Source organism: Myxocyprinus asiaticus, chromosome 40 (genome assembly GCF_019703515.2).
Source record: "Myxocyprinus asiaticus isolate MX2 ecotype Aquarium Trade chromosome 40, UBuf_Myxa_2, whole genome shotgun sequence".
NCBI lineage: Eukaryota > Metazoa > Chordata > Actinopteri > Cypriniformes > Catostomidae > Myxocyprinus > Myxocyprinus asiaticus.
In genome coordinates, this window is record NC_059383.1 from 39840872 (window position 1) to 39863081 (window position 22210).

General features: G+C 41.6%; 1 protein-coding gene and 1 long non-coding RNA gene across 6 annotated transcripts in view; one reads left to right on the plus strand and one right to left on the minus strand.

Annotated features, from left to right (window-relative positions):
- Positions 1-22210, minus strand: part of rab27b (RAB27B, member RAS oncogene family) — a 71526-nt gene that overhangs the window by 25664 nt on the left and 23652 nt on the right. The window contains exons 1-2 of one of the 5 annotated variants that reach the window (XM_051681011.1): positions 5461-5598; positions 1223-1389 (exon numbers count right to left, since the gene is read on the minus strand). The exons of 2 other annotated variants lie outside the window; for them this stretch is intronic. The gene's annotated coding sequence lies outside the window, so the exon portion shown is untranslated. Of the gene's footprint in view, positions 1-1222; positions 1390-5460; positions 5599-22210 lie in introns of those variants that run through there. 2 more of the 5 variants (XM_051681009.1, XM_051681010.1) reach the window with 2 other exon arrangements.
- LOC127430884 (uncharacterized) overlaps positions 1-22210 on the plus strand; it is a 134127-nt gene that overhangs the window by 2360 nt on the left and 109557 nt on the right. The window lies entirely within an intron of this gene.

Below are 22210 nucleotides of genomic sequence, written 5' to 3' on the forward strand. Positions count from 1 at the left end.
GTACAGATAATGAACTAAATTAGAAGGGTTGTTTTTATTCTTTCTACTCCAGGAAAAGAAAATTGTCTTAACAGACAGAGATGAGCTTTATACACCAGCTGGAGGATGAAACAATCATGTGACACAGGAACACACATACTGCACTCTGATTGGATTAGTGTGGCAGAGGAAGTGATGATGTCATAGAGAGAAATCAACAGAAGAGGCTGATATAAGCTGGGGGGACGATGCTGTGTTCAAAGTCGCTCACTAGTTCACTATTCCCTATATAGTGAATGGTACATCCCGCACAACGTGAACATTTACTTTTTGCTTAATCAACATTCAAGTTAATCAAATTTGGTATATACTTTTCCTTTTAAATTCATATCTTAGGCACTTTAATTGGTCAGCCTTTTTTTCTATTTATTAATTTTTGTATCCCCTTTTCTCCCCAATTTTGGAATGCCAAATTCCCACTACTTAGTAGGTCCTCGTGGTGGCGCGGTTACTCACCTCAGTCCGGGTGGCGGAGGACAAGTCTCAGTTGCCTCCGCCTCTGAGACCGTCAATCCGTGCATCTTATCATGTGACTCGTTGTGCACGACACCGCGGAGACTCACAGCATGTGGAGGCTCATGCACACACAACTTACCACACGCCCCATTGAGAGCGAGAACCACTAATCGCGACCACGAGGAGGTTACCCCATGTGACCCTACCCTCCCTAGCAACCGGGCCAATTTGGTTGCTTAGGAGACCTGGCTGGAGTCACTCAGCACACCCTGGATTCGAACTCGCGACTCCAGGTGTGGTAATCAGTGTCAATAATCGCTGAGCTACCCAGGCCCCCCGCTTTTCACCATTTTTAAATAAGGCTGGGAGTCAAAAATAATCAATTGTTCGATTCTAAGGCATTGGGAATCAAAAGCCTGGATTCCAAAATTTCTGGAAACGAACAGCCCCATTTTTAATCACCTTTTACCTAAGTTCATTTTAAATGGTCCTGCAGTGTGACAAATACATTTTTAAAAGTACAAATATTGCATGTAGTCTCATAAATGCTGCATGCATAATAACAATAGGGGTGGGTAAAAATATAGATTTTCTGATGCATCGCCATCTTCATTTGAACGATCTTTTACTCTTTGTGCAAAAGGAATTGCTCATGTTTGTGCTATGCAACTAACATGTATATATTTGGTAACTGGTCGGTAATTGTTCAGATTTCGATTTCTCTCACCAGTAATTGTGGAGTATTGTGGCGGAGTATTCAGCAGCGAGATCCTTTCACTGTGTGTTGAGAATAAAAGTTGTTCCGTGTAATGAGTGTCCAAAGACGAGATCCACACGACCCATTTGTCATTGAATAATGTCTCTTTTAATATCCTTTCTGTTCTGTACAGTCAGCTGTTGATCAAAGAAACATTTTTAAAAATAAATAATAAAGTCCCAATATTTGCTCATTTACAGACAGTTTTCTTAAAGAGACAGTACCGTTTTTTGCACAAGTTCAACAAATCAATGTAAATACCCGTAAATAGTACAAATGATGCAATTAAACAATAAACATGTAACATAAAATAATAAATATACTATAAAATATAATATAATTTTTACTGATTTAATACATGAGTTTGTTCATTTTTAAAAAGCCAAAATGTGACCAAAATGATGAAAAACTAATCAAATATAATTAGTGAAATTCATCTTTCACAGGTCCCCTGTATAATTACAATAATAAACAGCATTAGCTGAGAGAGAATTTCTTTCATATGTAACTAAAATATACCCATATGAATCGACATCGAATCGAGAGCTTGTGAATCGGAAATCTGTATCAATACCCAACCCTGAATAACGGTAAGTTTTATATAATTGTATACTAGTACTGACTCTTTTTATGAGTCATATAATAAGTTGCATATTGCATGGGAATAGTATGTCTGGTATATATATATATATTCGCCTTTTCCAAATACACATGCATGTGGCCAACTGTAAATGAAATATAAACACCCAATCAGATAACAATCTGATGGATTAAGATACTGTACATGAAGTGACTAAGTGTAAACCAGCCATAACAGTCTGTTCGCTCATCTCAGTAACTCTGACAACTACCAGACAGAAGGTGCAAATACTGATCGAGTCATGAACATGCAATTGAAACATACAGCACACAGTGACTCCTTGACCAGCACATGAGATGACAACAGCCCCAGAGTATCAGCCATTAAAGCAGCGGTCACATGCTTTAAGAGGTTTACAGGGGAAACGCAAAAAGAAAGACTGAGAGAGGAAGATAAAGAGAGTTTTATCCTACTGCAACATTTCTTTTAAACACTGAAAAAAACTGAAATGTTAATTTAGAGATCGACTTTCCTACGAGTTTCTTTTCTGCCCCCCATTTAAATGTGCACACATATCAGAACTGATCGATGATAGTTCATGGCAGGATATGCACTCGCAGTAATGACCACCACACTGTCACATCATCTTCATGAAAAGTTGATTTTATGTGGTTTCACTTTGCCTCATTCTGTCTTTGAGATTCTTGAGCCATTTACACTACCATTAAAGTGCTTTATGCAAATGTTAGCCAATCAACACAGAGCTCTTTACATATAAAACTAATAGTTGTCCCAAAAATGAAAATTCTGTCATTATTCACCATCACATCAATCCAAACATAAAATGAGAAGTTTAGTGAAATGTTCATAGCTCTTTTTGCTATTTCTGCCTTTCTTCTCAACGTTGCTGTAATATGAGCGAGCGCCACAATGTGACGAGGCAAAACTAGATCGATCAAATGTCACGGGCTTGCAATGTCGACAGCTTCGTTGATTACAAACAGGAGGGATTGTTTTATCATGTTGCTGGCTTGCAAAGACACAGTATAGCAATGCACCTCCTTTGCAAGCGTCCAATGAGCTGCGGTATGCTGCGCGAGTGCACGTGCAAGAGAAACGCATTATTATTAGGATTCCTCTGGTAGGAGGAAACCTATTGTTTTTGTTAGTATTCTTCTTCTTCTTCTTCTTATTCCTGTAGCTTTAATTGCCCAATAACTCAAGATCTCCTTGGTAAAATGTTGTAAAATTTGGCACATTGATACTACAGGCCACGAGTAACTAGCACACCAAAAATGGCCCATGTGAGCCTATAGGTGGCGCTACAGGCCACACCCCAATTTGTCAATTTTCAAAGTGATGCCATTTCCACCCCATAAGTCCAACATTTCTTAAACCTGGTATATATGCCTCATTTCTCATGAGGAACAAAAAAGCCTCTAGAACCCATAAAGTTCGCCATGATGGAATTTCCTGTACCATACAAAATGGCTGAAAGGTGCGCATTTATGTAAATGTCCACATTGTCTCAATATCCATATGTCCAAAAAATCGAATGCCATTTTGACTGTTTTTTCCAACCTAACAGGCTTCAAGTTGACATCACTCTGAAGTACTGTGCAAAATTTCACCTTGATATGTCAAAAGATGATAGAATTACAGTTTACTATTATTTATCGCTAACGCTAAAATAATGCTTTACAAATCTGCTAGTCATAAAACCGATACTTTGATTCAATCACCAGTTCATATGAAGACTCTTGGGACGTTTAATAACAAATTAATGAAATGTTGTGTACACGTGTGAGGTACATGTCTCTACCATGTCAATTTTTACATAATTTGCAGTTTTGAGGAGGAATCCGCATTGCTGCTTGCAGCTTTAATTAGTATTATTATTTGTAACTTTTTATTTTTTGTTGCATTTTTGGATTTTAGAAATGTTTGAAGGATTTTTCACACGGAACCCCTGATCTCGCCAGACGGCTCCCCGTTTGGGAAACGATGGACTATGTGACTTCAACTTAAATGTTTTCTGCACACTAAGTGCACTATTTATCTTACAGAAAATAACCGTTAAGTTTTCCTGCAATTACAGCATTTTATTATCTGAAGAAATGTAGGCAGCAGACTTATGCCTAATCAGTTAATGACTTAACGGCGTTTTTGGATGAATGGAACTCTTAAAGAAACTGGTAGAGAATTTAATATTTATATATTTTTAAATATTGTACACTGTTTTCTCGAATCGCGATTCATTCGATTTTTATCATTTTTAAATCGATTATTGACCAACACTAACAATTCTCGATTCAAAGTCATACTTCAAGATCGATGATTCTACAGTAGATTGGCAGGATTAGTAATCGATGCATCAAGAAAACGAGTCAATCGTTACACCCCTAGGAGAAAGGATTTTTTAAATGGAAAAAGTTACACACTTCTGCTTTAAATCATAATATAGGTCATTTACAAATAGCAAGTCTTAAAGGTACAGTAGCAAAAAAATCCTGTTTCATTGTTAAGGCCAAAGTATACTTTAGTTGTCCGCATTGCTGATGCAAAGTGATGCAAATTTTGTCATCAGCACAGTCTGTGCGCGACCCGGAACACGGAAAAACAAATATATAAGTCTATAAGGCTCAGAAAGAGGGTGGAAAATACAATACTTAAAAAAAAATTTTAAAAAAAGGAATGTTCTTTTATTTTTCTTAATCCGTCAATGTTTAAAGCTACTTTAAATACCTTGTTATGAACTTCTTATAATTTATCTCAAGAACTTTTTTTGTGTGTGTTATTCTTTTTCTCCCAATTTCTCATGCCCAATTCCCAATGCGCTCTAAGTCCTCGTGGTGGCGTAGTGACTCACCTCAATCCGGGTGGTGGAGGACGAATCTCAGTTGCCTCCGCGTCTGAAACCGTCAATCCGCGCATCTTATCACATGGCTTGTTGAGCGCGTTACCGCGGAGACGTAGCATGTGTGGAGGCTTCACGTTATTCTCCGCGGCATCCATGCACAACTCACCACACGCCCCACCGAGAGCAAATCACATTATAGTGACCACGAGGAGGTTACCCCATGTGACTCTACCCTCCCTAGCAACCGGGCCAATTTGGTTGCTTAGGAGACCTGGCTGGAGTCACTCCGCACACCCTGGGATTCGAACTCGCGACTCCAGGTGTGATAGTCAGCGTCAATACTCGCTGAGATACCCAGGCCCCTTGTGTGTTATTCTTAAGGATATTGTTGGGAATCTGTCCCCTGGAAAAAAACAACAATTACGACTGTTTTTGGCACTAGACAAATTGACTAACATTTCAGTGGACAAAAATAAAATGCTACAAAAGTGAAAAGAAAAATCTCTATTATTTAGTTCTTTAATAATGTTCTTTTCTCACCAAAAAAAAAAAACAACAAAAAAACACAACATAACATTGAGAAATGAGGCACAGGTCAACTGTAGGGTGTGATATCTGCTTTCTAATTGACACTACAAACCCTCATCCACAAGATCTTCAGCCTCTGGGACTACAAACATCCCAGAACAAGCCATCCAACAACACAAAATGTACTGCTATTAAAACCATCACTCAAGGCCTAGATAATCCTTTAAATTCAGAGCTTACCCTTGTGATTTTCCTCTTGCTGTTGAGTTCTTGAGTGGAGAAATTTCCTGATGTGTGCTGGAGATGATCAGACACACACAGTAAACCACACCCCCGATCAACACTCGTGAACACTGCAGCTTTCTGTCCTCTCAAGAGATGAGCACTTATTCTGTCTTAACCTGGTTAGAACATTACTATTGAAGGCCTGGGGCAAGTCATACCAACACACACACACACACACACACACACACACACAAAAGAAGACTGTTTGCCATGTGACTGAACACAAATAAATTAAGTCTGTGTGCAGAACATATGTGCTGTGGTGATTCTTTAGGAAAGTAGTTGTTTAAAACACACAAAATCAACAGTAAACTGTTTATCAATAGTCAAATAGCTTTATTGTTATTGGCTGCCACTAGCATCATCAAACTGAATGAAATAAATATTGATTACTTCAAACAGCTTTTCCAAGTGCTTGTCAATCTCGTCAACAAAATTACTTGAATATTTTGAACATAAAAGACGCATCATGACGATGATCAAATGATATAAATTAAAACCTAGAGTTGAAGAAAATATGAGGGAAAAAATAATACTGCAAGATAATAACAATGCACTATATTTGACTTTTATTTTATTTTTTTAACCCTTGTGTTGTGTTTGTTTCGTGCTAACACATTTGGTCAAAAATGACCGGCCCACTCAGATTGTTTATAAATCTCTCATATTGCATATATTATCACAATATATTGCATTAGATCTTTTTATCAACTTATTTTTTAGTAATTATGACAGGTTTTGTACTTTTTATTGATAGAAGCATGAATTAAACTGAGCATATACTGGGCAAGTGGGGGCCAATCCCTGCAGAAAACAAAAATAATCTTAATAATTACATAATAAATAACACTTGCTTAATCTGAACAAATCAGGTGTTGTTTTAAAGCTTAGAATCTGGACTTTATAATGCATATAGATGATCCTACCAATTCTTAAATAATGCTTTTTAATTTGCTGACAAATAAAATAATTTCATCATTTGCAAATTTGTTATCACGACAATTTTAGAGTTGGTGAAACCATAAAAAACATGAGATAGTCCTGTGTTGTATATCGCTGGAAAGGTCTCAATTATTACTAAAATAAATTCATGAAACCAAGAGAACTTTAATTAACTGGGTTGATTCAACTAAAAAAAGCTTTGCTGGGGGGCCTGGGTAGCTCAGCGAGTATTGACGCTGACTATCACCCCTGGAGTCACGAGTTTGAATCCAGGGCGTGCTGAGTGACTCCAGCCAGGTCTCCTAAGCAACCAAATTGGCCTGGTTGCTAGGGAGGGTAGAGTCACATGGGGTAACCTCCTCGTGGTCGCCATAATGTGGTTCTCGCTCTCGGTGGGGTGCGTGGTGAGTTGCGCGTGGATGCCGCAGAGAATAGCGTGAAGCTTCCACGCACGCTACGTCTCCGAGGTAACGCGCTCAACAAACAAACAAGATGCGAGGCAACTGAGATTCATCCTACGCCACCCAGATTGAGTCACTACGCCACCACAAGGACTTAGAGCGCATTGAGAATTGGGCATTCAAATCAATTTGCATTGGTACAACATGAATATTATTGGTTTGGTTAACTGAAACTAATTGCATTGCATTCATGCAGTTTAGCCAGGTTGGAACTGCCCTAAATGTTAATGCAGGGCTCCAGACTAAACAAACTGAAACATTAAGGAGCCAAATGGCTGTTTTTAGTAGCCAAATCACAGATTTTCTCTAATTAGATTGCTGTTCAGAAACAAGATAGAAAGCCGAAGAAAAGACAGCTGATAACCCATTAATCGGAGGTTTAATAAACAGTATATATAGTTGAGAAGAGAAGTTTGCATCTTCTTTTTTTCTAGTACTACTCTTCAGGATCTACATTACAGATTTGACATAAAGTATAGTATGCATATAGTAGTGTGTTGTCTTCCTGAGCATCAATGAATGTTTGCACCTTGTGTAATAGTTTTGTACAAGTCCCTCAATCAAGTGTCAAAAGCTTGATTTTATATATATATGTATAATTTTAATTGTTTTAAAATATTGCCTTAGTCTTTCTTTACTTTTACCGGATGGCCCAGACACAGAGCAAATTGAATGAAATCCCAGATGCAGTTTATTGCGCTACTCCAATCTCAATCATTAATTACCAGAAGAAGAAAAGTGGTATACAATACGTAACTTTAATTATAAAGAAGCCCCAAATACACATGGGACTCTTATTTTGAAATGTCTGCACTCCCAGTTGTGAGCTCACTGACAGCTGATTCGCTGAGAAAGTGAATCTGAGTCAAACTGCTAACCTGAGCTCCTGAGTTCAAACCCTCAGTTCTTTTCAGGTGATTCATGAAAAAGATCCGGTTCAAAAGAATAATTTGTTCATGACTCTCTCACGCTGGGTTTGTTGTTGCATGCGGTGCAGCGAGTTCGTCAGAAACAAAACGGGTGAAAAGTGGCGCAAGACACATTGGTTGTGCGCGTTCTAAAACTGTATTCAATAACTCACAAGATGATATCTGACGAAACCGCAAATGAACGCACACAACCCGACTGTCGCCAGTGGCAACTAGATTTTAAATTATTGTCGCAATCAATTATTTTTGGTCGCAAATTAGTCATAGCCTCGAGCCCTGTAATGTTACATTTTGTTGGGTTTACTTGATTCAGTTAAGTTCCCTTTACTTCAAGTATTTAAATTGAAATTACATGGGCACTACCATCTCACAGGACCTGAAGTGGGAGACCCACATTGACTCCATTGTGAAAAAGGCCCAGCAGAGGTTGTACTCGCCATTTGATGAAGTTCAACCTGCCACAGGCACTGCTGATACAGTTCTATGACTGATGAAATTTTTTTTATTTTTTATTTTTTTCTCCCAATTTGGAATGCCCAATTCCCAATGCACTCTAAGTCCTCGTGGTTGCACAGTGATTCACCTCAGTCCGGGTGGCGGAGGACGAATCCCAGTTGCCTCCGCGTCTGAGACAGTCAACCCGCGCATCTTATCATGTGGCTTGTTGAGCGCGTTGCCACGGAGACATAGCACGTGTGGAGGCTTCACGCCATCCACCGCGGCATCCGCGCTCAATTCACCATGCGCCCCACCGAGAACAAACCACATTACAGTGACCACGAGGAGGTTACCCCATGTGACTCTACCCTCCCTAGCAACCGGGCCAATTTGGTTGCTTAGGATACCTGGCTGGAGTCACTCAGCACGCCCTGGGATTCGAACTAGCGAACTAGCGAACCCCAGGGGTGGTAGCCAGCGTATTTTGCCACTGAGCTACCCAGGCCCCCGATGACAGCAGTCATTGAGTCTGTCCTCTGCACTTCAGTAACTGTCTGGTTTGGTTCAGCTACTAAATCGGACATCAGAAAACTACAAAGGACAGTTCGGACTGCTGAGAGGATTATTTGAGTGACTGTCCAGAGAGCTTAAATGGTATTGAACTGCCTTTAAGGTACTTACACTTCAAAGTATTGATCTATAACTAGAGAAATAGATTGCAACAGCTTGGTTATGTAACGCCCTCCAGTTTCCTGAAGCTGAAATAGCTCATGTCTCTTGTTTCTCGTGATGAGTGTTGATATAAATTTCTCAGGTATCAGCTGAAGTCTTTAATGACACTACAGAACTTAGTCTGTTCACTCATTAGATCAGAGTTCCTCAACAGGCGGCCCTGTTTATATTTTCGTCTGACACTGCAATGCGTCTTGCGCGCACAGCTCGAGGGATGTACAACCTGCTAGGCGACAGCAGCAATGACATCACTTTGTGCGCACAAACCCTCGCAAACAAGCGGCTGCTGGCGCGAAGCAGCTTCATTGACAGTTGACAGCGAAAACATGGTGAGTGTGAAAAAAAGGAAAGTGGACACTGAAAACAGACAATTCAAAGGTGAATGAACAGTTTTGTTTTATTTTGCCAGACCACCACAATGCAAAACCAACGTGTTTGCTATGCATGCAGACCGTGGCAATCTGTAAGGTTGATAACATCAAACGCCATTTCAATGCACTGCATAGCAAATTTAACTGCAATTATCCAGAACATTCTGAGAGCCGCAAACAGAAGGTAACACAATTGGTGGCAGCGTACAAGCACTCAGTTGCTGCTATTTACAAAACTACATCAGTGCAGGAGAATGCCACAGTTGGCTGTTCACGGATGCCGAATTGATTAAAACCTGTGCAATTGACATGGTGGAATACGTTTTAAATCACGGCGACAAAACAAAAAAAAATGGTCGTAGAGCTATTACAGCAGGTGCCATTATCTGATACTGGCTGGTGAGTGTCTGTCAAATCTTTTGTCCGACATAAAGAAAGCAGAAGTTATATCACTTGCAATAGACTCGTCTTGTGACCGAACCGACATTGAACAGCTGTCAGTGTTCATCAGATTTTTTGATGGGACGGATTATCGTGAAGACCTGCTTTGTTTGCTGCCATTTACAGGGGTGCACGACTGGGGAAATCCTTTTTAATGAACTGATGCAGTTCTTTGAAAAGAATGAACTGGATTTAAGCAAAGCTGTGTCAGCTGTGACTGATGGGGCTCCGTCAATGGTTGGACATCACCGAGGCCTGATAAGCCGGCTAACTGCTGTCAACCCAACACTCATGGCATTTCATGCCATAATTCATAAATCGCTGTTGTGCGCCAAATTGTGTGGAAAAATGAAAGAGACAGTGGATACTATGATGAGGCTGGTAAACTTTATTTGTGAGAATTCTAGTCTGCAACATCGCCTTTTCCGAGCCTTGCTGGAGGAAATGTCAGGAGAACGGCCATATGTCTGGCTCCATCCTTAGATGAAGCATATCTTCAGGAGATTTTGGAAATGCCAAAGTCTGACTTGCTCAGAGCGCAACACAAGGAATTTAGTGTGTGACTTTTGGACAAATGTGGTTTCCCAAGCTAAATTCAAAATAGCAGAATCATTGCAATGTGCCTACTTTCAATGTTCCCCTCCACCTACATCTGAGTCATCGTTTTCTATTATGAACATCATCAAGAACCAGGACAGAAACAGACTGTCCAGTGCACACCTTGTTCAGTGTCTCAGGATTGCTACAAAAGGGTATAGCCCCAACATCAGAAGTATTGCTTCAGCCAGTCGCTGTCACTTATCTCACTGAATGGTGAGTAGATGTCAATTAATACAAATACAGTTTGACCCCCATAAAATCAAAGTAAGAACAATAACAATATTAATGCTAATAGGTCTAATCATTGAATCTACAGTTTTGCAAAAGTGCAGGGAGGAGATCCCGTTTAGAGATGAGCATTTACATTTACATTTACATTTATTCATTTGGCAGACACTTTTATCCAAAGCGACTTACAAGAGAGGAAAACATAAGCGAATCATCTTAAGGAGACAGTGGTATGAAAAGTGCTGTATTACAAAGTTTCACTAGCATCATAATAGTATTCAAAACAGAATAAAGTGCAACAGGAATTTTTTTATTTTATTTTTTTATTAATGACTGGTTAAGTGCTCATGGAAAAGATGTGTTTTTAGTCGTTTTCAGAGAGTGAGTCAGCTTCACAGATGTAGTTGGGAAGGTCGTTCCACCAACGTGGTATGATGAAGCTGAAAGTCCGGGAAAGTGTTTTGGTGCCTCTTTGTGCAGGTACAACAAGGCGACGTTCCTTAGCCGACCGCAGGCTTCTAGTGGGCACGTAGCTCTGCATAAATGATTTTAGGTATGCTGGAGCAGACCCAGTGACTGTTCTGTATGCCAGCATCAGAGCCTTGAATTTGACACGTGCATCAACCGGCAGCCAGTGGAGAGAGACAAGGAGTGGTGTAACGTGCTCTCTTTGGTTCATTAAAGACCAGACGTGCTGCTGCATTCTGGATCATTTGCAGGGGTCTAATTGCACATGCAGGGAGGCCTGCAATGAGAGCGTTACAGTAGTCCAGTCTAGTTATGACAACTGACTGGACAAGACGTTGTGTGGCATGTTCAGAGAGGAAGGGTCTTACCTTCCTGATATTGTAGAATGTAAATCCACATGATCTTGCAGTCTTTGAGATACGGTCTGTGAAATTTTGTCTGTTGTCGATGGTTACCCCTAGATTTCTGACTGATTTGGAAGGCGTTACTGTAGTTGCACCCAGCTGCACGGTGATGTTGTGTTCAACAGCAGGGTTGGCTGGAAAGACAAGGAGCTCGGTCTTGGCTGGGTTGAGTTGCAGGTGGTGCTCCTTCATCCAGGCTGAGATGTCTTCCAGACAATCAGAAATTCGAGCAGTCACCGTGGTGTCGTTGGGCTGGAAAGACAAGTAGTTGCGTGTCATCAGCGTAGCAGTGGTAAGAGAAACCATGTGCCTGAAAGATGGGTCCCAGTGATGTTGTGTATATAGAGAAGAGAAGTGGCCCAAGCACCGATCCCTGAGGTACCCCAGTAAGTAGCTGATGTGGCTTGGATACCTCACCTCTCCAGGCTACCTTGAAGGACCTACCTGAGAGACAGGAATTAAACCAGTCAAGCACAGTTCCTGTGATGCCCAGTGAGGAGAGGGTAGACAGTAAGATCTGATGGTTGACTGTGTCAAAGGCTGCAGAAAGGTCCAGCAGAATCAGGACTGATGATCTGGATTCAGCTTTCACCCGTCTCAGCGACTCAGTGACAGACAGCAGGGCAGTCTCGGTGGAGTGTCCACTTTTGAAGCCTGACTGATTGTCATCCAGCAGCTTGTTCTGTGAGAGATAGGTAGAGATGAGCAGGAACAGTTCACTCGTATGGAGGACATGGAAATCCAGATGGTTCATTAAAGTTTATTTTTTGTTGTTTTTTTGTTCATTTGTTAATTTTCAACAGACAAAGTTGTTTAGTTTTGTATGTCTGTGTGACGAGGAAGAGGGTGTGGCTGGGCCGTGAGGGTGCATGGCTGGCGCTGAGTCATCTAATCAGCCGGGAGGAGGATAAAGATGAGCCGGGGGTGCCAGTTTGAGAGAGAGAGAGAGACACACGCGGCTGCTGTCGAGGGATGCGTTGTTGTGGAGTCCTCGCCGTTGCCAGCTGCCAGGGGAGGAGCGGCTGTTGTCTGCCAGAGGGCGGAGGAGTCGCTGAGGACCAGGCGACGGCGTGTCCGGGGACCGGCGTGCAAGTTTTTTCTCTCTCTCTCCCCCTCGCTCTTTCCCTCTCCCCTCTCCCTCCCATCGTCTCTCCCAGGGCTCCAGAGAGGTGGGGAACTCCTGTCGGCAGAAGGACGGCCTCCCTCCAGGAAGGGAGGGGAGGTGAGTACATCATGCCGGAGGTTTCCCCCGGCCTGAATCGGGCAGTGGAGGAGTGTAACGAGGAGGAGGGCGTGGCCAGGCCGTGAGGGTGCACGGCCGGCGCTGAGTCACCTAATCAGCCGGAGGGGGATAAAGACGAGCCAGGGGCGCCAGTTTGAGAGAGAGAGAGAGTGAGACACAAGCGGCCACTGTGTTCCAGTTCTTTTATGTCATTAAAGTTATGCTGACTGTTCTGCAGGTTACAATCTCCTCCTTGCCCATCCTTACCTGTAACAGTCTGTATACAAACAAAATGTTTTAAAGAAATAAAACTAATACTAAGAAAAAGAGCCAATAAAAAAAATCTATATATTTATGACACAGAATATGTGTTGTGACTCTTAACAACAAAAACAATAACAACGATAAAATTATAATAATAGCAGCAACACAAATACTTTGTCATAACATCGAGCGTGGTGGCCCTTGGCTTTGTATTACTGACAGAATTTGGCCCTTGGTGAAAACTATTTGAGGAACCCTTCATTAGCTGATTAGTTATGCGTACAGTCTCTGTGTGCGGCAGTAATGGATTTAATGCAGAAGTTATGAGTTCTTCTGATCACTTGAGCTCATAAGAACCCACCTAAAAAACATCCAGAATACCCCAGCAACTGAAAAGCAACATGCTAAAAAACACATTAGCAACCATACTGCAACACCTTGGCAACCACCCACAAGAGCCCAGCACAGTGGCAGTGATTTTTGCACGGGCAAACACCACTCACATTTTCCTCAGCAAATCTAGTTAATTTTTAAATGCTGTACATTCACCACCTCCTCCAGACATGTTAGAGGAAAGATCAGTGCACCCTCTCTCTCTCTCTCTCTCTCTCACACACACACACACGCACGCACACACACACAAACTCACACAAACACACACACCACCAAATCGTGAAATGTCACAGGGCGAGAAGGAGAGAGAAAAAGAAAAAGAGTAAGCAAGCACATTTTTTCCTACCAATCAATGTAATTGTCATCGTTATTTTATGAAGCAAATACAACAAGTGTCATCCTTCCACTGTGAGATCAACAGTAGTTCCTGACATGTAAACTAAGGTTAATAGTTGGTCTCTATGGGTGCTGTGAAGTGATATACACAGTGAACAATGTTTCACGCCATAGCTGTTCCTATATTGTGTATTTTAATCAACGTGGTCTCATAGAATCACGTTACTGTACCTACATTCTCACAAAAAGATTTTAATGTTGCTTGTTGAACGTATCGCACAATGAAATGTACACTAGAGGCGCTACAACAATAGGGCTGGGTATTGATACAGATTTCCTGATTCAATTCGATTCCAATAAACAAGCTCTCGATTCCATTCTGATTTCGATTCGATTCACTTCTATATCGATTCATATGGGTTAATTTCAGTTATAATGTCCCTTTTGCTTGCATATAAAAGAAATTATCTCCCAGCTAATGCTGTTAATTATACAGGGGACCTTTTAACTAGGGACATTAGGAAAATATACATTTTACTAATTATATTTTATTACAGGGGCCTGGGTAGCTCAGCAGTAAAATACGCTGGCTACCACCCCTGGAGTTCACTAGTTCGAATCCCAGGTAATGCTGAGTGACTCCAGCCAGGTCTCCTAAGCAACCAAATTGGCCCGGTTGCTAGGGAGGGTAGAGTCACATGGGGTAACCTCCTCGTGGTCGCTATAATGTGGTTCGTTCTCGGTGGGGCGCGTGGTGAGTTGAGCGCGGATGCCGCGGTGGGTGGCGTGAAGCCTCCACACGTGCTACGTCTCCATGACAACGTGCTCAACAAGCCATGTGATAAGATGCGCGGGTTGACGGTCTCAGACGCGGAGGCAACTGAGATTCATCCTCCGCCACCCAGATTGAGGCGAATCACTACGCGACCATGAGGACTTAAAAGTGCACTGGAAATTGGGCATTCCAAATTGGGTGAAAAAAAATATATATATATATATACACGTGTATTTTTTTTATTATTTTTTTTTTTTTTTATTTTTACTTTTTCATCATTTTGGTCACATTTTGGCTTTTTAAAAATGAACAAATAAAGGTATTCAATCAATAAATAAGAAATTATATTTCAGATATTAATAAATTCAGATAAATCGCATAATTTGTACTATTTACAAGTATTTACATTGATTTGTTGAACACGTGCTAAAACCGGTACTGTCTCTTTAAGAAAAAACTGCTTTACTGTAAACAGCGCCTTTAAATGAGCGCATGTTAACTAGAGAGGACTCGAATCGCATTACCTCATCTGTGCGATGCACGATTAGAATTAAATGGGTTTTTTATTTATTTATTTATTTTTTATAAACAGCTGACTTTAAAGAACAGAAAGGGTATAAAAGAGAAATTATTCAGTGACAAATGGATTGCGTGGATCTCGTCTTGGACACTCATTACACGGAACAACTTTTACTCTCAACACGCTGTGAAAGATCTCGCTGCTGAATCCTTCACGACAAAACTACACAATCACTGGTGAGTGAAATGTAAACATATACCAGCCAGTTGCCAAATATATTCACTTTAGTCGCATAGCGCGAAATTTAGTTGCAAATGCGAGTGACTTCCTATCATTGTAGAATAGGGTTGCGCATTGTGTGAAAGATCGATCTTGGGATTTAAGAATCGATATCGAGATCATTCAAATGAAGATCACGATTAATCGGAAAAACAATATTTTTACCCAACCCTTTCCAACAACAATGACTTTTATTCCTTTTCACACAAATCACGAGTAAAATGGCATGCTATCTTATGACATCTAAACACTTTTACTGTAGCACATCGCTCATTTTAACATTTGCATTACATAACCAACTACACTTACAAGCTTGTTCCAGTGTGATCAAATTGCACGGTAGCTCGACTGATAGAGCGTTGCACTTGTGATGTAAAGGAGCGGGGTACGAGTCCTGAAGAGCACGCGAGTCAACACGTGAGACGAAAGTGTCACTGAAGCACCACAATATGACATGGTTGTGTTTTTCATCTCACATTAGCTTTTTCTAACACTATCGTTTAGGTTTAGGTTTAAGGTAGGGAGGTCGGTTTTGTTGATTTAAAACTCGATAGAACATTAACCTTAAAAAAAACTCATCTGTTGGGGGTCTGGGTATCTCAGCGAGTATTGACGCTGACTACCACCCTTGGAGTCACGAGTTTGAATCCAGGGTGTGCTGAGTGACTCCAGCCATGTCTCCTTAGCAACCAAATTGGCCCGGTTGCTAGGGAGGGTAGAGTCACATGGGGTGATTAGTGGTTCTCGCTCTCAATGGGGCGTGTGGTAAGTTGTGTGTGGATTGCGGAGAGTAGCATGAGCCTCCACATGCTGTGAGTCTCCGCGGTGTCATGCACGACGAGCCACGTGATAAGATGCGCGGATTGACGGTCTTAGATGCGGAGGCAACTGAGATTCGTCCTCCGCCACCCAGATTGAGGCGAGTCACTATGCCACCACGAGGACCTGGAGCGCATTGGGAATTGGGCATTCCAAACTGGGGAGGAAAAGAATGAACCACTTAACATCATTTTGGAAAAATGTCACCTCAGTCACGTGATTTTCATGAGATCAAGCTGATTTTAACACAACTGGAACATTGTGTTGATCAATCAGCATTCAAGATCAGAACTATGTGTTTTATATTATAAAAGAGGACTCAACAATTATGCAAAAAAACATGCACATACACAAACTGAAGTCAGTGGCTTTAACGTCAAAATGTAAGTAATGTGGGCAGTGATGCGTGTATTAACATGGTTGTCCATGTTGAGCGTGTGCAGACTACAGTCCTGTCTCCACCGCAGATGGATTGTACATAATGAGAAGTAGGATCTCTGAGAGCATTTTAATAACCCTGACTAACATTAGAAGTAGACTTTTGGCAGAATATAGACCTTTACATTCTAAACTAGTAAATTCTGATTAAATGCTGCACCTCTGGGCCACAGAGAACTACAGTGCTGGTAATTCAGACTGCATTATTCTCCAGTCTCTGCTTCACATGACCCCTTACAGCGTCCAGGAGAAAAACACCCAGCAGGGTCACGCTGTCCGTATTACAGACCGCTTTAAGGTATCCGAGGAATGTTATTTTCCATGTGAGAGCCGTACGAGGTTTAAAACACTATTGTGCTAGAGACAAGCACAGCAACCTGTTTACAGCCATTAACTTAATTCAAGTAGTGTGTGAAACGTCTTAAAAACACTCAGTCTCCCGTCTTTATTTGGACGGGATTGGTAGGTGCCATTTACTGATCATTTGTCCAATCCAAAATTCACAAAACACAGACAAAACAATCAGTTATAGAGAAATGTGCTCAAATCACTAACCCCAAGTTTGAGCAACTGTAATAGCGATGCTTGACATCATTCATTCACTATATGATAACCTGACATCCTGAAAACATTCATAACCCTGCTTATCAGCACACACAGTATTAGTCATAAAACACTACACAGACCTGATAAAGAAATCAACGCACACTTGTCTGAAAAATTAATGTCTATGAAATATTGCAGCTCATAAATCAAGCACACTGACTCCCAGAGAGTAATATTTCTACAATTAAAAAATGCATGAGGTTCTACTTTGGGAAACTCAGTCGTTCATGTCGGACAGCAGCGCTGAGCTGTTTCCATGTGAAATACAGCACATGGTAATGCTTATGTCATGGATGATTTTATTAAACACTGTGATGAGGAGGAGGGCGGGGCCCCCAATCGGACTAATCAGCCTAGGAGAGGGATAAATGCAGTGGGATGCGGCAGTTCGGGAGAGAGAGAGCCACATGCAGCTGCAGTGTGTGCGTTTGTGTTTACGCTTTGTCCTTATGTTTTAATTTCTCATTAAACTTTATTCTGACGGTTCGTCTGGTTCCCGCCGCCTCCTTTCCCAACCTTAACCTTGTAACAAACACGTCAAAGGATATTCTGTATGGTTTAAGAAATGTTTATGACATCATAACTGAAAAAATCATAATGAGACAACTTCCTCTCATAATCGTCATTATCAAAATAAATCACATTAAAGGAATGTTCCAGGTTCAATACAAGTTCATCAATACACATAGCATCTGTGGCATGCTGTTGATTTACCACAACATCATTTCAACTCATCGCTTAGTATGTAAAAGCACAACCACGTAATTTTGTGGCGTTTCTACGACCCTTTCGTCTCACGTGTGGACTCGCGTGCTCTACAGGACTCGTACCCCGCTCCTTTACATCACAAGTGCAATGCTCTATCAGTCGAGCTACCGTGCAATTTGATTACACTGGAACAAGCTTGTAAATGTAGTTGATTATATGCAAATGTTAAAATGAGTCATGCACAACTGTAAAAGTGTTTAGATGTCATAAGATAGCATTGTGTGTGGAACAGGGTGAAAAGTAAGGCTGAAATATTACTTGATTTCTCATGGCAGGTCTGGGATGACCTATGTGGGACTGATCACTTTACCCTAATTATTTCCTCTACAGAAGCAAATGTCCAATAAAGGCCTTCAAGATTGGCAAAACTGGCACACTTTCCAATCCCTCTCTTCAATATGCAATCAAACTCAAAGCAAATCAACATAACCCAGCTTATTCTGCAGTCTTTCACCCTCAAAACCTACATTAAGACCAGACCTAAGAGCATCAGACCTTTTGGGATTTGCATTAAACCCTATTTAGAAGCCCTGGATATTAATTTGGACACTTTAAATCAGACACATTTCAGCATTATACATCCCTGGACTCTAAGTAAACCTATCATCATTATGGACTTAACCCACAAGAAGAAAGCAGTGACTCATCCAAATGTATACCAACAGCAGTGTCTAGAAATAAGAAGTCGTTTCCCTCTTCGTTCATCTGTACACACAGACGGATCTAAAACGGACAAGGGTGTATCTGCAGCAGAAGTGATTGGACACCAGCATTATGACATATGCATCCCAGGACAAAGCTAAATTTTTCGTAGCCCTGAAACACATAGAATATGCACAACAACAGAATTTTATCATCTTTACAGACTCAAAATCTTGTCTTCAAGCAACTGAAACTCCAAAGTCTGATCACCCTATAGTGGACTGCATCCAAACTAAAGTAGACCTTTTACAGAGACAGTACTTCAGTATCACCTTCTGCTGGGTTCCAGGTCAAACTGGTTTGTCAGGAAATGAACGAGCTGACAGAAGCTCTCAATATGGAAATAACAGAATGTAAAATTCCTCCTTCCGACCCCTGGCATACTCTGAACTCTTATATCTTAAGCAAGTAGAATGGGACGCGTGTTACCAACAAATTACATGAAATATACCCTATCTCCAGCAAACTTTTAGATGTACTTTTAGATGCTCCCAACACTGGAGCATTCTCCATCCACAGCAATAACTTCAGATGTCCAACTGCCTAGAAAAGCCCACCACTAAAAGGATGATTTTGACAACTTTACAGCTCAAATAACACACATTTTTGTATGGAAGAATAAATATGGCATAAGTGCTTAGGGTTCCTGTAGCTCAACTGGTAGAGCATGGCGCTAGCAACACCAAGATCAAGGGTTTGATTCCCAGGGAACACACAAACTGATAAAATGTATTCCCTGTATACACTGTAAGGTGCCTGCCAAGTGCATAAAATGGTGAAATGAAAACTAGAGGTGCTACAACAACTCTGCAATTTTGTAACTTTTTTTAAATAAGCGTAAATTGTTTTGAATCTGGCAACTGTCACGAAACCTCAAGAAAATGTCCTGGTCCTATTTTCCTCTAAAATCAAAAGAAACAAATAAGAAATTATATTTTGCATATATAGAATGAAGTAGGGCTGAACGATTAACTGAAATTAAATCGAAATCGCGATATGACCCTGTGCGATTATCAAACCACGAGGGCTGCGATTTAATTAAATAAATAAACCCGCTGTGCTGCACCTATGTGCACGGCTGTAGTGTGTAGTGCTTTTTTAAATACATGTATACGGGATCAGTATATTACACATGTGGTTACAGAGTGGTTCTGGACTCCATATACACATATTCTATCTATCTGGTGCCCTGAGTGACAAATGTGCTCTGAATTCAGTTCAATGTGCTAATGTGTACTGATCGCATTATTTAAAGCGCTCCAGATGAACTTTAATTTTAATTTCACATACCTCTATGTTTGGCAGCTACAATTTAATATACACATTTAAAATAACCCTATGAGAGTGGGTTTTTGTTGACAGCAAGGCAGATGACCCTCGAACTTGAGCTTTTCATTTCCAATGAGGAATTCTCAACCGCTCCGGACTCCCCACAACAGCTTGTCGAGCCCAGGATCATCTCTCCTTCTCCCAACGCTGTCCCTCAACCTCCAGCGGCAAATCGGGGTCGCCAAGCTTCACGCTTGTAAATTTCTTCACCTGGGCGCTGCCGCCGGATTATTTCTTCTCCCCTCCCACAAGATCTTCTCATACCTCCTCATCCATCACCTCTTTCACGTCTGATTGCCAAGCCATACCCGGCATCGCCAAGTGGACCTATAATGGCTCAAGACACACACTCGCAGCCGCAGATATTCCATTCACTCAGCGTTCAACAAAGCCCAGCTCTACGACTTGCTCGTCGTTTCTAATTGCTGCGATTCACTCGCCCCAACAACTACATCTCCACTGGCAAAACGCTCTAAATCGGCTGCCCTCAACCCAAAAACTTCAGAAATACACGGAATTCTGTCTCGGCCTCCCAGCACCAGCAGTAATATTTACTCTGAGGTTCCCACGCAAGTACGGCACCTGCGAAGAACTTCCAGTAGCGGAGCACGCGTCACTATCCCCTCCCCTGCTGAGCTCCCTCCTCCTCCTATCCCTCTCCAATCTACCATGGCAAATCTTAACTCAATAACAAAACTCTCAGCTAACCCATCTCCCTACATGCAGGCAGTTCACCTTCTGTCCTCAGAATATTCCACCGCCCATACTGGCCATCCTCCCCGCTCTTCCATGACAGCCCTTTCAAATGCCTCATATTCTTTCTGCCAACATCCATCCCTCTCTCCCTTCCTATCCATGGGCCATTGAAGTGGATTCCCGCGTGAGGCTGCCTCTGCTGGAGGACCCTGTTCCAGACCCATTCCCCTCTTCAATTTATCCCCCTCCTTCCTACCATTCTAATCTTCCCTAATCCGGAACCGTTCCCTGCGCAAGGTTACCTTCCGCAAGCGAACCCGGTCCCAAATCCTTTCTCAGCTAAATCCGACCTCCAGCTCGCCAACCCACATTTACACTTCAAACAGCCATACCTCTTGCTATTCCCCAAAATGCTGCCGTTACAGAACCTCCGCCAGTCTCCAACCACCTTCGCTCTCAAATTCTAGCAGGTGCAGACATAAACCTCTCTTCTTTACTTTCAGCAGTCCCTCACAACAATATGGTTCGATCCATAGATTGCGGCAAGTACTAAAATAAAAACCCTCTCCTAGCTATTCTTGCACGCTCACTTTTGCTGAATTTTGCATCGCCTTCGGGCGGTATACCGAAGTTATATGCTCCATGTTTCCACACAGACGGCGCAAGCTTAATAACTACCTATCGATCATCGCCGAACTATCACTCTCTTATGGTGGCAGTCATTTTTTCACGTCACAAGTTTTTTTCAGCAAAATGTGCAGCAAGAGTAGTGCAGTGGAACCAATGCCTGTACTGGGGAGTGCTAGATTTAGATCTTCATAATAGTGTTCCCGGGATGCAGGAGCATTTCATGCACTGTGTGCAGGTGTCTGCACCAAACTGCATCCTGCCCCACAATCACACCCCCCCAACCCATCGCTACCACAAACAAACCAACTAACTATGTACCTCAACCCAGTAGTGGCCCGTCAGAATCTTCTATCAAAGATTACAAAGGCAGAACAGTGAACTTTTCAGCAGGCAAACTAATCTGCAATAACTTCAACGAATTCGGATGCTACAAATCACAGTGCCGTTTCCTACACATCTGCAACTTCTGCGGAGGAGCTCACGCTTGCTCCATATGCCCCGTTAAAAAATACTCAATAAATAAAATGTTTTTAGAAAGTAACTCAACACTCCTGTCATCATTCCTGCATTGTAGTTAATTGGCTACCTATGCAGACAAGTCTTTCACCCAATTCCTACTGTCCAAGTTAAAATACGGTTTCAACCCCGAGTTATAGAGTCTGCTGACCTCAAATCTCATCTGCCATAATTTGCACTCAGCCCTCGCCGAACATAAAGAAGCCAAATCAGGTTTCCCATCAGAGTAGCCACCAGAAATTCTTTTGGGAAAAAATGGCTCATAATAGATCTTGAAATGCTTCAGAAATTTCTAATTTACAAACTACCATTTCCCGATTTTTCTCTCTTCTCTATATCTTCTTTCGCCTCACACCTTAATCAAACCAAAAACCTCTATCCCGGAACTATTAAAGGGT